The 14,722-nt window shown below is 29.0% G+C and overlaps 1 protein-coding gene and 1 long non-coding RNA gene across 5 annotated transcripts in view; one reads left to right on the forward strand and one right to left on the reverse strand.

The window, feature by feature from the left end:
* The window catches only part of LOC149031942 (uncharacterized), a 298,098-nt gene that overhangs the window by 237,413 nt on the left and 45,963 nt on the right, over positions 1-14,722 (reverse strand). The window lies entirely within an intron of this gene.
* The window catches only part of GABA-B-R2 (gamma-aminobutyric acid type B receptor subunit 2), a 579,685-nt gene that overhangs the window by 31,142 nt on the left and 533,821 nt on the right, over positions 1-14,722 (forward strand). The window lies entirely within an intron of this gene.

Raw genomic sequence — 14,722 nt, forward strand, 5'->3', positions numbered from 1 at the left:
TGTGAAAAGTGTACAAGAAAAAAAAATTATCTACCTGAGTTTCAAAAAAAATATATTACATTTACTTAGGTTAAGATAGGATATCTTTCCACCGACAAACATTCTACCATTTTTGTTTCTATCTATGGCCATATCATTCAGCATTCTATTTTTATTGCTTGAATTTGGAAAAGTGTACTTTTTATCAGCTATTTCACCCAGAGACCATACCGGTGATCTTTATTATATATGCTAATAATATTATAATAAATAAATCCTACAATTATCTTACTCTTAAAACTGTCCATTCGTCTCATTCTCTCGAAACTTAGATTTTTGAAGTTTTCACTTCTAACACGTGTGATCTGCATACATGATTTTTTGAAGTGAAAACTTCTTTAGAATGGGAGTGATCTGAAAAGTAAATAAACGGAAACGGAGCTATGTAACGAACCTATGAAACAGCTGCTATACTAAATAATGAGAGAAAAGAGAAAAACAAATAGAATTACGGCTGCGAGAGAATGAGACGAAATAGAGCTATACAATTTATCCTATTCTCGGTCTCCTCTTTATGCTATGCTTCGTAGTTATCGCTCCTGGTTGTATATGTGTGTGTTTGTGTGCGATTGCATACTACAAAGAGTGGACACATATTATTTCGATACTCGAAATGTTTGTAGGTAGGAGCGATAGAAGGGAAGAAGCATAAAAAGAGATAAGCACGTAGGTATGCGACAAAAGTATAAGGTCCAAATGAGTCGACGGTGAAAATAAAGAAAGATGGTGCGTGGTCTGTTTTTATTTTACCAAACGTGGTATTTCTTTTCTATTTAAAAATGTTTCTATTTTATTAAAAAATTAATATTAAATTATTTATTTCGCAAATATTGTAATTAACAATTATAAAATATATAGAATATAATAAATGTATTGTCTGCAATATTTTACAAAAAAATGAAATAATTACCAGATACATCAGAGAAAAAGAATTAAACAACATTGTAGAATATTTTTCTTATAAATATCCAAAGACATGTTTTTTAATTATAATGTTTGCGTATTTAGGAAACTTATTTATTGACAAAAACAAATAAACCTTATTTACTTTATATTTCTTATAAGAATAAAATAATATAACTTATTTTACAAATATAGAAGAAAAAAAATATAAAAAACAAATTTTAAAAATAATTTTTAATAATATAAAATAAAACAACGAAAATAGAAATAGATTTTAAAATCAATGTAATTCAAAACCCGATGAAACGAAAAAAATACGACCACAATTGTTCCCTTCTATAACAGCATCTACAGTTATTAGTTGCAACACAAAAAGAAATACTTGTGTATGCTAACCCATGATAAAGATATCTCACATTCACAGAAAGTGTGAAAAGTGTAAGAGAAAAAAAAATTCATCTACCTAATTTTCAAAAAAATATATATTATATTTACTTAGGTTAAAAGATAGGATATCTTTCCACCGACAAACATTCTACCATTTTTGTTTCTATCTATGGCATTCAGCATTCCATCTTGATGGATAGAATTTTGAAAATATTAGTTTTTGTCAGCTACTTACACCCCAAGGTCGGTTCCTTACCATGAGAAAAGAATTATATAAAACAGGGAAGGTCTGTTGAAATTCGATCTACATTTATTATCTTTATTATCGATGCGATAATATTCATGCCTGTAGTTTTTTTTTTACAACGTGTCATATCTTTTTTATTTAAAAATGTTTCTATTTTATTGAAAAATTAGTATTAAATTCTTTATTTCGCAAAGATTATATTAAATAATTATAAGGTACATAAAATATATAATAGTTGTACTGTCTGAAATATTTAAAAAAAAAAAGGATTACAAGATACATCAGAGAAAAAGAATTAGATAACACTGTAGGATACATTAGGAGCAGCTGACAAATTCCATTCAAAAGCAAGTAAGTTACTGTCACATTTTTATATTTTGCTTCTTTATAAAATATATTTGATGCATAAAGCCAAAATATGTCTATAAAATTTGATTTTTATATGTTTTTATGAAAAATATCCTAAGAAATATATCGACCCATGCATATATGAAAATTATATTATAAATTGTGATATTTGCGTATTTAAGAAACTTATACTAATTTTTCAATAAAATAAAAACATTTTTAAGATGTTGAACGCCCAGCGTGAATCTTTGAAGCTTACCACGGGGCTGAAATTTGAAACTCGTAGTGTACACAGTTCGATAAGCTGAGAGAGTGAGACGATTCAATGCATTTTTTAGATTTTTCGTTGTTTAGGTCTTTATTTAGACGAGAGTATTTAGAAAGATAAGTTTGTGTTCCAAAGAATAAAGACGAGATATGTTATAAATAATAAGGGTATCGAAGTGTGGCAGGCTATAGAGTTGGAAAAACATTTCTATAGAATATCTCTATTAGATCTCTCATTGCATTTAACCAGAACCTTCGTTCAGTCCAGCAGTATTTTCCATATGTTTTTCGTAATGTCTTTATTTTGTCTATCTTAAAATGTTTTTTATACAGCGCAAGAATGTAGATAAAAACGGGAAATTAAAAAGCATACTAACAAAAAAAATTTTATACGTAAGTTTTAAAAAAAGGATTATTTATTTTTACCTAATTTCTGACGAATTATATTTCCTTTGATAAACATCCTACCATTTTGGTGACTATTTATAACTGTCGCATTCAGCATTCCGTTTTTATTGCTTGAATTGTGAAAAGTGCACTTTTTATCAGCTATTACACCCAGAGACCATACCGGTGACCCTTATTATATATAGCAATAATATTATAATAAATAAATCCTACAATTATCTTACTCTTAAAACTGTCCATTCGTCTCATTCTCTCGAAACTTAGATTTTTGAAGTTTTCACTTCTAACACGTGTGATCTGCATACATGATTTTTTTTTATTTGCATATATATGTTTATAATTGCTGATTTTTCGTTTCTTCAATTTTTTTGAATTAAAAAAAAATTTGGCCCATAGAGGGTTAACTTACCGACAGAAAATTCATAGTCAAGTATCCAAATCAATTCACTACAGTACCGCTTATCTTATACGGTATCCCCAAGGCAGTATACTTGAGCTCTTACTATTCACAATTTACACAGCAGATGTGCCTAGTCCAGATGAGATAATTACGGTTACATTTGAGGATGATACAGCTCTTTTAGTATTGGATAATTAACCCCAAAACGCGAATGATGCGCATATGAAATGATATGATATGAAACGCATATAGTCTTCACGTTTGTAAGCGCATGTGTCCTCCTGTGGCCATCAATGTGGCAGTAATTCCAATCAAGGATTCTGTTAAATACTTTGGTTTGGTACTGAATAAAAGGTTGATGTGGAGTCAAGATATCTAATTCAAAATAACTCTCCTAAAGGAAAGAGGAATAAAGTTATATTGGCTCATTGGCAGAGCGTTAAGTTTGTAGAATTAGTTTGTTATCTGCAAAATGATTCTTAAACCCATATGGATCTATGAAATTTAACTATGGGGAACCGCTGGTAACTCGAATATTGAGATTTTATAAAGTTTTCAATCAAAAATCTTGTAGAACATTTTCAATGCTCCCTTGTATGTAACAAACGAAATAATCCATGAAAACGAATTCCTACAGTAAAGAATGAAATTACAAACTACAGAGATCGCTGCGACATTTGTTTAGTTAACCATCCTAACTCTTTAGCAAATAATGTGTTAGAAAACTCAGATTTATTACATAGACTAAAAAGTTTCTACTCTTATGATCTTGCTAAGAAAAAGATTTGGTTAACTTACAATATGGCTTTTCTGTATAGTTATATACATTTACATATATCATTGTAACATCCTCTTGAACTTACAACTAATGTTAATATATCACACCAGCTAAAATTACTTGCAATTGACACCGAACATTGATTGTATATTTCTCTGTTAATAAAAAAAAATTTTTTTTGTAAATCAAATTAGGAGCAAAATTTTATGTCTGAATCAATAAATATTCATAGCACACTAAATCGTTCATCTAACTGTTTTTAATTATCTATTGCATAAGATTAATATAAATGTTCACACAAGAGAAAAGTTTTTTTATTATTAATAAAAACGTTCATTTTTTTGTCGTTATATATTATTTACTAAATCATTCAATTTGATTGTAAACATTTCAAAGATTCCGTGGTTAACTCATTCAGTCAAATGAATACGATTATCGTAGGAATAATTAATAGCGTGATATTCATATTGTCCAAATTATCGAGCAGTATCTTCCCATCTACCTATCTAATTAATGTTATGCAACATAGTTATATGAAGTTCCTACAGAAATCCATTGGTTAAGAAGATTGAATTTTATTAATGTTATATTGTTACTTTTGCTCTTGTTATTGTCGTCGTTATTATAATCATGGTATATTATCTATAATATAATGAATCATTTTTCTAAATTTAATTCGGTTGAAAGTACGTGTATATGTGATCACAAATTGTACATTGTGTTTTATTAATTATTATTTTCCATGAAGATTGTTCATTGGAGTAATAGAAACAACGCACTTAAAATTAACAACGAATTAATGAGATAATAATGAAAATATGAATCGATTGAGTCGATTGTGTAATTGAGAAATAACGCTTCAACTATTTACGTTTTCAACCTAATTTTTAAAATGAAAATTCTACATGATCAAAATAATTTATCTAATCGTAAGTAAAGTATTAAATGTAATATATAAAATAATATAACTTTTTCATTTTAAAGAAAAAGGAAATATATGACTTAAAATTTCTATAATTATTAATGTTTTACTACTATGAATATTATTGAATATTTATGAGAGTTCTTCAAAGTTTGAAAATTTTCATAATTCGTTCTAAATATTTCTGTTAACATTCGTCAGTAAAAATATTAAATACTTCTATGTCTATATTTTCTTTCTTCTTACTTTCTCTTTTTTCTCTCTCTCATTTTCGTTATTTAAATTGAAAATAGGTTTTGGTAATTTCTGCAATTTGTACATATGGTATACATATCGATATATAACGTAATTTTCCAACAAGGAAGTCAATAGAAAGAAAATAAAGAAAGTTAAAAGGTAAAGGGACTTTAATCGGGAAATTGGGGGAGGTAAATGCATGTATATTAAAATAGTTCTTGAATGTTTGTTAGTTAGGTACGTGGATTATTGCTGGAATCAATCACTGTGAACGAGTTTATTTTATATTAAAATAAGCTTTATAAGTTTCATTTATATACTTAAATTATGTACCGTTTTTCGTATTTGACGAGCTTGCATTTAAAAATATATTTACCTCATTTCGTGATTGAAATAATTCGAGAAATATCCACTCGCTATTTTATTACAGTATTACATCTTTTTGCAACCTACTTTTTTTCTCTTAAGGCTTCTTATTTCTAATTTTTTTTTTACAATTAACTATTTAGTCAAATATGATTGGATGATAAACTTTTGAAATCTTTTTTGTGTAATTGTGAAATCTTATTCGATTCCTTTTCTTTTCATTCTGTTACAAATCATAATTATTTCGTTTTTTTCCCTTTATTTATTCCTGAAGTTATTGTTTTTTTTTTACTTATTTCTCTCTTTTTTATTTCAAATAAGATTTGTTTTAAGTTTTAATGTTCAGAAAAATCGTTAAAGATAATTGGTGCTGGTCGTGTGTCATTTGCAAAGGAAAAAAATAAGTTTATCGGGTCGCGTAAATTGCCAAGTTTATCATTGTTCGTGCGTTACCTATACTTCATTTCGTGAGTAATAAAAGGATTAAATAGAGTTTGATTAATGACTTCGCGAATTAACCGCTTCGGTTACCTTCGAGTACATTCTTTGAAATGTAACATCATAATATGGTTAACTTTCTGACAAATTTATTCTCCCGTCCTTTCGTCAATAAAATCGATTGCCATCTATGTTACATGAAGCTTATTAACATACTATCCATTCCTTTTTCGATATTAAGCAAAATCTCTACAAATTCAATATTTTTTAAAGCATTTGTGTACGTTATAAGCTTAAAAGAATTAAAATAGAAGATTATATAATTTATTTCATTTTGTTTCTTTTATTGATTTCAGAATGAAATCAATTTCAGATTGTTTAACATTAATAAAATTTTTAGTGAAGAATAATTTTATATTCGATGGAATTAGAAGGGTCATTTTCTAAATCTAAGTAAATTGGAAAATATATGAGGCTGAAAATGACTAATTTTAATTTCATTTGATGGCATTTCATTTTTAAGGCATTGTGAAGAGTATGAATTTTTGTATTTTCAATTTTATATTGTTTTTCTTTTTTCCTCTTTCTCTTTGTTTTTTTTTTCTAATGTATTTAAGATTTATACTTTTAATTGTCGATATTTTAAATATTAATTCATTTCTTTTCTGTCTTTCGTAAAATTTTCAAATTTTGTAAAGTAATATACGTATATGTAATTGCAATGTATAAATATGTTATAATTCTTAATTTGCTTGAACTATTTCGTTCCAATTAATAAAAATGTTAGATTACTGTTTTGATAAAGGAAAGAGATGCGGCGTTATTTTCGTGCACTTACAAAAGTCAACAAATCAAAACGAATGAGAATGAAGTCTTAGGTGAAGGATATGGAAACCTCAACTCTTCTCGTAAACATCCAAAGGGGTTAATTTATAGCCCATTCGTTGCTAGCAACATATTTTTCATTTCTCATTTTTTATTCTCTTCCAGTAAAAACCAAACCAAAAAGTACGCATGCCCGCACATGTGCACATTAATAGAAAGTAAAGAAGAAACGCGAATCGTTCTATATATCTTGGCAGAATGCCTGTTTCCTAAGTTCGCACCTGAGATTCGAACTTTCTCGCTTTCTACGAGAATTTTACTTGCCAACTGGAAGAAACGATTAAAGAATTTTATACTTGCGATAATGAGGAATCTGTAAATATATTAATAAGTGTCTCTACGGCAAAACAATCCAATCAGTTTTTGGCAGCTTGCTTATGACCGTGTACAATGATTATTTTCTAATGTTACTATTGTTTGTTAGATATAGAAAATGAATAGGTTATTAGAGATATTTTTTTCAAATGTTTTAGATTTGAGTAAGTAAAGAATTTGATAATATCTTTATAATTGATTATTTTTAATTTTTTATCGAGTTATAAATAAACCTAGTTACTAGAAAGAATTTGAAAAAAAAGTATTTCGCAATAATTTTATATTATCGTCTCCCAAAAATATCTTTTTCTACTATATCTTTATCAAAAATTTAGATTCCCTCCATAGTTAGAAAATATAGTAATACGAGTTCTAAAAAAAATCGAAGAGCAGTCAGGTTAGTTAGAAAGAGGAGGAAGGAGGGAGGGAGAGAAAGAGAGCAATAAATAGATATAGAAGAAGATGAAATATGATCCGACCTATGGATGAACGTATAAATAATCAAATTCCATCGAAAGTTCCTAGTCGGTAAACTTGAATTATGCCCGTCGCTTGATATTAACACGTTGACTCCCACGTCACCCATATTCGGGTGACACTCAAGTTTCGGATCGAGTCGCGTCACCCGTATTGGGGTGACGCTTATTTGACTACTTGCGATGGATATTCGTATGTGTTTAAAAAGACATTTCGCAGAGGAAGTAACAAAACTATTGAGTAATAATTAATATAAACTATATTTATTAATATAAACTTAAATTTATAATAGAATTTCATTAATATAAACTATTGTAATAAAAGTAATTCGAACATGGTTTATTAAGAAAATTATGTAGAATGTAAAACTTTAAAACATTCTATACAAAGCTGGGGTTGGTCGGGACAACTTGGACAATAAGTTGTTGTTTTCTTTATTCTTGCAATAATCAGCGATTCGCATTTTTAAAATATCGGTGGAAATACCCAACAGAATACGCTTCGTACACTCCGTATACGCGGTACGCGTGGCCTGAAGAAGATTTCACTGTAATGCGCGCGGCAGTCAACGTGTTAAAGTGTACTCTCACAATCAGAGAAAAGTTCGGTATACTTGTTCAATGTTCCTCGATGTTAACATTTTTATGAAAAAATGAAAGGAAAAAAGAATAGAAAAAAGTTAGCTTCAGTAAAATAAAAATCATTGGTATAAGTTGTAAAAATAATATACGAGAGTATTCAAGAAAAATGGATGCCTCACTTGCCAAATCAATTATAATTCCATTTTCTGAATTTTATTAAATTTTAATATCAAAGCACTTAAGTAGCTCCTAACTGTATATATTCAAAAAAAATTTCTCTAATAATAAGTATTAACACCACTAAATGACAAAATTTGTTTAGCCATTGAACAATAAATAATTTATTTCAGAAGTCAATCTGACTAACTCAATCCGATAATGTATTTAAATCATAATAAAAATCTAGTTCACCCACTGCACTCTTTCCTCTGCTTTGGAGATATCTGAAAGCTGCTCTTTTAATTTCATTGTATCCGTTAGACGAAAACTATTATCGCTCACACAAACCAACTACGTCAGGGTTGCGTCAGGGTTGCGTCTTTCCTATTTTTCCTATTTTTATTTCTTTTTTTTTGTTACTGTTTTTATTGCCATTATAAGAAACTTTTTATATCAACAAAGGTGCAAATGCACTAATGTAAGTGTATCAGAAAATGTTTATTTTTTTTTAATTTTTAATGCGGTACACGAACTAGTCACGACTTATTTGCTGAATTGAATGGAGGAGTATTGAATTGTGGTTGAACCGTGTAACCTTCAGTATTTAATTATCATTTTCATTTCATTTTAAGTCCTTGCATTTAAAATGGCGGAAGAGTTTTCATCCAACAAATGTGTCATGCAGTTTAATGTTGTATGAGTATCAAATTCTGCTATGATTGTTATTTAAAAACATTTCTAATGTTTCTGTTGATAAATGTATCAAAAGTAATTTAAAAAATTGAAGTCTGGAAATTTACTCCTGGATGATGAATCTCCATTTGGGAAGCACATAAAATTGGATATAGCGAATTCGAGTTTAAACCAATCCTAATTCCATTTTTTGAGTTAACAATTCAAGAATTATTAAATAGACTTTCCATTGTCAACAGCTATTTGATATAATTTGTTTCTCTTATCTTTCTTTCTATTTCACATGAGAGCTTCCTGTCCTTTTATTTCTCTTTCTCTTTTTCTGTCTATTTGTTATCACAATTATTTTTATCTCCTATAAGATGTTTATATGTTAATGCTATTATTATTTTTCGTTATTATTGCTGATAATAAATAATTTTATGAAGCTCTCTGAACTGAATTTCGTTATATTTCATATATTTTAAAATTTATGTTTACGTCTATTTAAGATGTCTCCAATTTAATGAAATATTGATGTTTTTTGTTCTTTCCATCTTTCTCTTTTTTCTCTTTCTCTTTTTGTATGTGTCCTGTTTCAATTATATATATATATATATGGGTATATACAGAAGAAAGAATGAACTAGTTGAAAAAAGAGATACAACACTGCGTTGTGCTCGACTGTTCTGCTTACTGGACGAAAAGGGGTTTACGAGCGAGATGGCTCAAAAGATATATGGACGCGAAAAAATGGTACACTGCAGATGGACAAGGCTGAAGAAGAACATATGTGCTGCAAGGAAGATGAAAAGAGATGTTGAAAAGAGACCTGTGCGAGACAGAAGAAGCAAGATATATACATACACATATATATGTGCGCAATTTGTAAATATGTGTGAAGAAATAGAGAGAGATAGAGGGAGGAGGGATGAAGAAGTAAAACTAAACAAGATAAAACCACAAGAGTGAATCAACCAGCCTTGTGAGTAGGAATACGTTCTCGAGGTTAAAGAAAATGGAGTAGGATGTAAACAGATTTAAAAAAGATAAATGTAAAAAATTCAACAAAAATTCATCGGTGAAAAGTGAGAAGTTTATATTTTACATATAATTTGTTATATTGGTTAAAGAAATTTACAATTGTATATAATGTTAATGAAAAATTTATATCTGTAATAAAAATATTATTATACATTATTATATATAAGTGAAAGATAAATATTAAAACGATAAATTCATCGTTTGTGTTGATTTTAATAAATAATATCAGATTAAAAACGATGGAAGTTATTAATTTCAGAAGGATCATGGATATAATGAGAAACGTACTCTTATTTCTTCTTCGATTATCATCATTATTTATGTTTATAAAACATTTCTTGTAAATAAAGAAAAGATAAAGAATTTATTCTATAGAATGATAATAATTTTAATTAAAGACTTTTAATAGTTTGTTTTACTTTTGACATGATTTTATTTATGATCCTTTTGTTCATTATGCTAGAATATATATTCAAATACTATGTTAAAACATACAAAAATTGTTTATTACTTTTTATTTGTTATTGGAAATTATATATAATAATCAATTAATGAGTCAATTGTCTAGCAACGTTAAAAAAATTAATTCTCGTATCATAATTAAAGTCAAACAACAGTGGGCATAATTAGTAGAAGGTATTTCTTTTGAAAAAATCGTATGTTGTTGACTTATGAGAGGTAGTAAAAGACACAATGTCATTGGAATCTCAAAACTGCAATTTTGAAGCTGGCAGCACCCATAAACTCCGTCAATTTTTACCTAACTCGCTTTAAATTTAAACTTGATCTTTAAAAATATATTGATTAAATAAGTAAGTAGGATTTTTTTTCTATACAGCATAATTCATTTGTTGTTAAAATTTTTCTGGCGATTTTTCTGCGAGTTTTACATGTTTGAATTTGGAAGTTGGCCATTCGGCCAAAAATCAATATATCAAAAATATCTTACGTACTTCTCTACCTGTTGTTATGTATAATAAAAAAATATTTATTGATTCATCATAATTCAAAATTTACAGTAGTTATTGATACGGCCATGGACCTTTCAAAATAGAAAAGTCATTTGAGAAACGCTGCACAGTAGCAATTTTTAAATAAATTATTCTATAAAAATTATGTTTTACAATCAATCATACGTACAATAAACTTCTACCCTTGTAAACTCGATTTATATTATATTTTTTCTGAAAAAAAAGATAAAAAAGCCTATATTTTTGGGAGAGTGGCCTTACCCCTTAAAACAGTATTGAGCATATTAACTAAATTTTATATATGTAATACTATATTGCAGGAATGGTGTATAAGTCAAACGCAAAGTCAATCGTAGTCGAAAGGAGATGATTTTAATACGCTAACACAACTTATTGTTAGTCATGAGACATGACTCATAGAAACATGCAGTCGTGGCTCCTACTGGGCTGTTCAATAAGTTTTGCGGTTCGATAAGAAAAACACAATTTTATGGTTTAAAATACTCTTTATTATTCAGTATAGTCTCCCTGAACATCAATACACTTGTTCCAACGAGGTTCTAATTTATGAATTCCATCACTGAAGTGAGAATCTGAAAGGGCTGCAAAATACTCTTCCACAGTTGTTATGACCTCATCATTTGATAAAAAACGCTTTCCACGCATGATTTTTTTTAGTTCTGGTAACAGATGGAAGTCGCTAGGGGCCAAATCTGGTGAATACAGTGGATGTTCCAACAATTCGAACTTTAATTCATAGATTTTAGCCATTGTCAAAATGCTCTTGTGACACGGTGCATTATCCTGATGAAGAAGGATTTTTTTCTTCTGCAAACCGGGACTTTTTTCATGAATTTTTTCCTTAAGCTGGTCTAAAAGGTTACAATAATATTAAGAATTTATTGTTTTACCAGTTTGCAAGTAATCCACAAACAAAATTCCTTTCGCATCTTAAAAAACTGATGCTAACACCTTCTTGGCCGATTTCTGGACACGAACTTGTTTCAGAGCTGAAGAACCAGGTTTACACCACTCTTTAGTCTCTTGTTTTGATTCAGGATCATAGTGATAGACCCAAGTCTTATCCATAGTAATAAATCGACGCACAAAATCCACTTTATCCTTTCGAAAACGCTTTAAATGTTGCTAAGAAAGTCGCATTCGAATGTGTTTTTGTTCAATTGTTAGCGAATACGGCACCCATTGTGCACGCAGCTTTTTGAAACCTAATACTTCAGTCAAAATATTGCTTACACTGCCCAATGAGATGGCTAGGGCTGCTACTAAATCTCTTTCCGTCACTCGATGATTTTCCAATACGATATCTTGTATTTTTTCTATGATTTCTGGTTTTGTTGTTGTTTTTGGACGTCTTGGACGTGGATCGTCTTCAAGGCTTGTACGACCACGTTTAAATTCAGCAACCCATCTTTCTACTGTACTAATTGAAGGCGAGGAGTCCTCATATACTTTCAATACTCGTTCATAAATTTCCTTTGCTTTTAAACCTTCTAAAAATTAAAATTCAATCATTGCACGATACTTGATTTCTCCAATGTAAAAAAATACTGTGACACGTCGATATTAAATGGCTTGTAAACAAAGAATGAATTGACAGATTGAAATGAAACTTCACATACATTCATATGAAGAGTGTATCAACATAACAAAAAAAATTTAGGCTAGTAGCAACGCCCTCTCTTATTGAACCGCAAAACTTATTGAACAGCCTAATATATTGTATAAATTATGTACAATAACCATTAATTGTATATGATTTCTAAATTAAAAATAAAAATTCTTCTTCTCATTAATATTTTCGAATCGATCGTAAAGTAGATCAAATATTATGATATCATATTGAACCGATCATCTTTTTAGCCGAATTAGCTTTTGTTGAAAAATTTGTTGTATAAAATAAAAAGAATATATACATATATAAATATAATATATAGTTATATAAAGATTTGAGAAAGAGAACGTAGAAAAGTAGCATTACAGGTAGCTTTGATTTTTTTTAGTTTCGTTGTCAGTTCGCTTAGGGCGACGGAGTGGAAAGACACGTCATCGTTTGAAACCTTCATTTGAGGAAATGAAATTTTAGGGTAGTGTTGATGTTGGTGTTGTAGTAAATGTGTTAGAAGCAGTTATTAGGTGGTATGAAATTGGAGTGGCAATTAGAAAATTAAAAATATTTCCTAACCAGCAATGCGGTCTCATATTTTAACCAACTATATTTTATTTCGTATTAAACTTTTCGCTCTGATACATTTGCGAGATAATATTTTTACCGTAGATGGAATGCATCACTGACAATTCGATGTTGAAGTACGAAACGCTTGTGATGCTCGATACGCAATTCGTATCTGACTGTCAGTTTCTTTACGATGTACGTGTATATATAATATAACATATTATGTTCTTCGTATTTGAACGTCAATTTTTCGACAGTGCATACACAGGTATACTCTTCATATCTGATCGGGAGTATCCACTTTTGAGAACGCGTACATACGTTACCGTTAATATGCTAAATCCGTAAATCTATACAATATATAATAACTAATTTAATTATTTTATGGAATAACTAATCTGATCAATAAGATTACGAAATAAGACAGGGTTACGTACTTCAACCAGTTATTTTATGCATTTACAAGAGGCAAAGGGTTAAAGTATGAAATTGAAATTGAATCCAAAGTTCACATAAGAAAAATATTCTTTGAGTTTGTTTGAATATCCCTGCCTACACTGTACTGTAGTAATTCCGGAGAAAATAAATGTGTTTCTTCGTTTTATGGTCTTCCAAGCGAAGTAAGCGATCTTTAAGTTATCTAATATCTATTTTTTTCTGTTTTCTATTTTCTATTTTTTTCTGCGGCGGTTCTCTTACTGAACGAGCTGCTGTAACGTGCAGCAACAAAACTGCACGTTGTGCGAGAGACCGGTCGTCAGCGACCAAGACTCATTTTTGAGGCATTTTGTTGCTGATATTGACAGTTTTTTGTTCGAAAGAAACGAAACACTTAAATTACAATTCAAGAGTAGGATATTTGATATATTATAACTGCATACGCTCATTGTATGTAAAATACACGGCATTTTATGAACAGCGACTATAGTCGTTCGTAGTAGCGAAAGTGTTGAAGAGTCTGTTTGCCATGTATAAGATAATCAATAAATTTATTAATATAGGTGGATATTTAAAGTTTATTAGTTTGTATAGTGTAGCCTATTATTCCAGATTTTATCAATGCTTTTTAAATATCCAACAGCATCATTACTATTACCAACTTCTTAGTATAGTTGATAGAAATATTATTGACTATTCTTCCTGCTGAGCTTTTCGCAAAAACATTATTGGCAAGAAATGTTTAAAAATATCGATTTAACAAGTAAAGTCTGTGTTTTTTTTTTAAATTTATGTGAAACAAAAAAACTACTTTTCTATTGTTTTTATTTTTTTGAAAAAACGTAGATTAAAACAGAAAAAATTTTTTGATTTCAAGAAAACTAAAATTTTGTTTAAAATTTTGTTAAAATTTTGTTCGTTCATTTCAAATTGGTTTTGAGTAAAAAAGGAACAAAATTATTCGTATTAAAAAATGAACATGAGAGACCATGATAAAAGTTAAAAATGTATAAGGCAACGACTGACGAATTCACGAGAGAGTCCATGAGAGTAGGAAGTAGAAGTAAAAGTTTACGTAGAAAATTTACCAGAAAAATTAAATTGCACCGCCATGATGAAATCATCATTCTTTAAAACATGCATTTCATTCCCTCCATTTGGTTTTTTCTGCATAATTTAACGACTAACTGTTAATTCTCCGAAGTTATTTGCGTCCTTTATAACGATTTATTCACTGTTTCTCATG

This window comes from Polistes dominula, unplaced genomic scaffold, assembly GCF_049000335.1.
Source record: "Polistes dominula isolate Pdom_NZ unplaced genomic scaffold, Pdom_raw_medaka contig_168, whole genome shotgun sequence".
Lineage (NCBI taxonomy): Eukaryota > Metazoa > Arthropoda > Insecta > Hymenoptera > Vespidae > Polistes > Polistes dominula.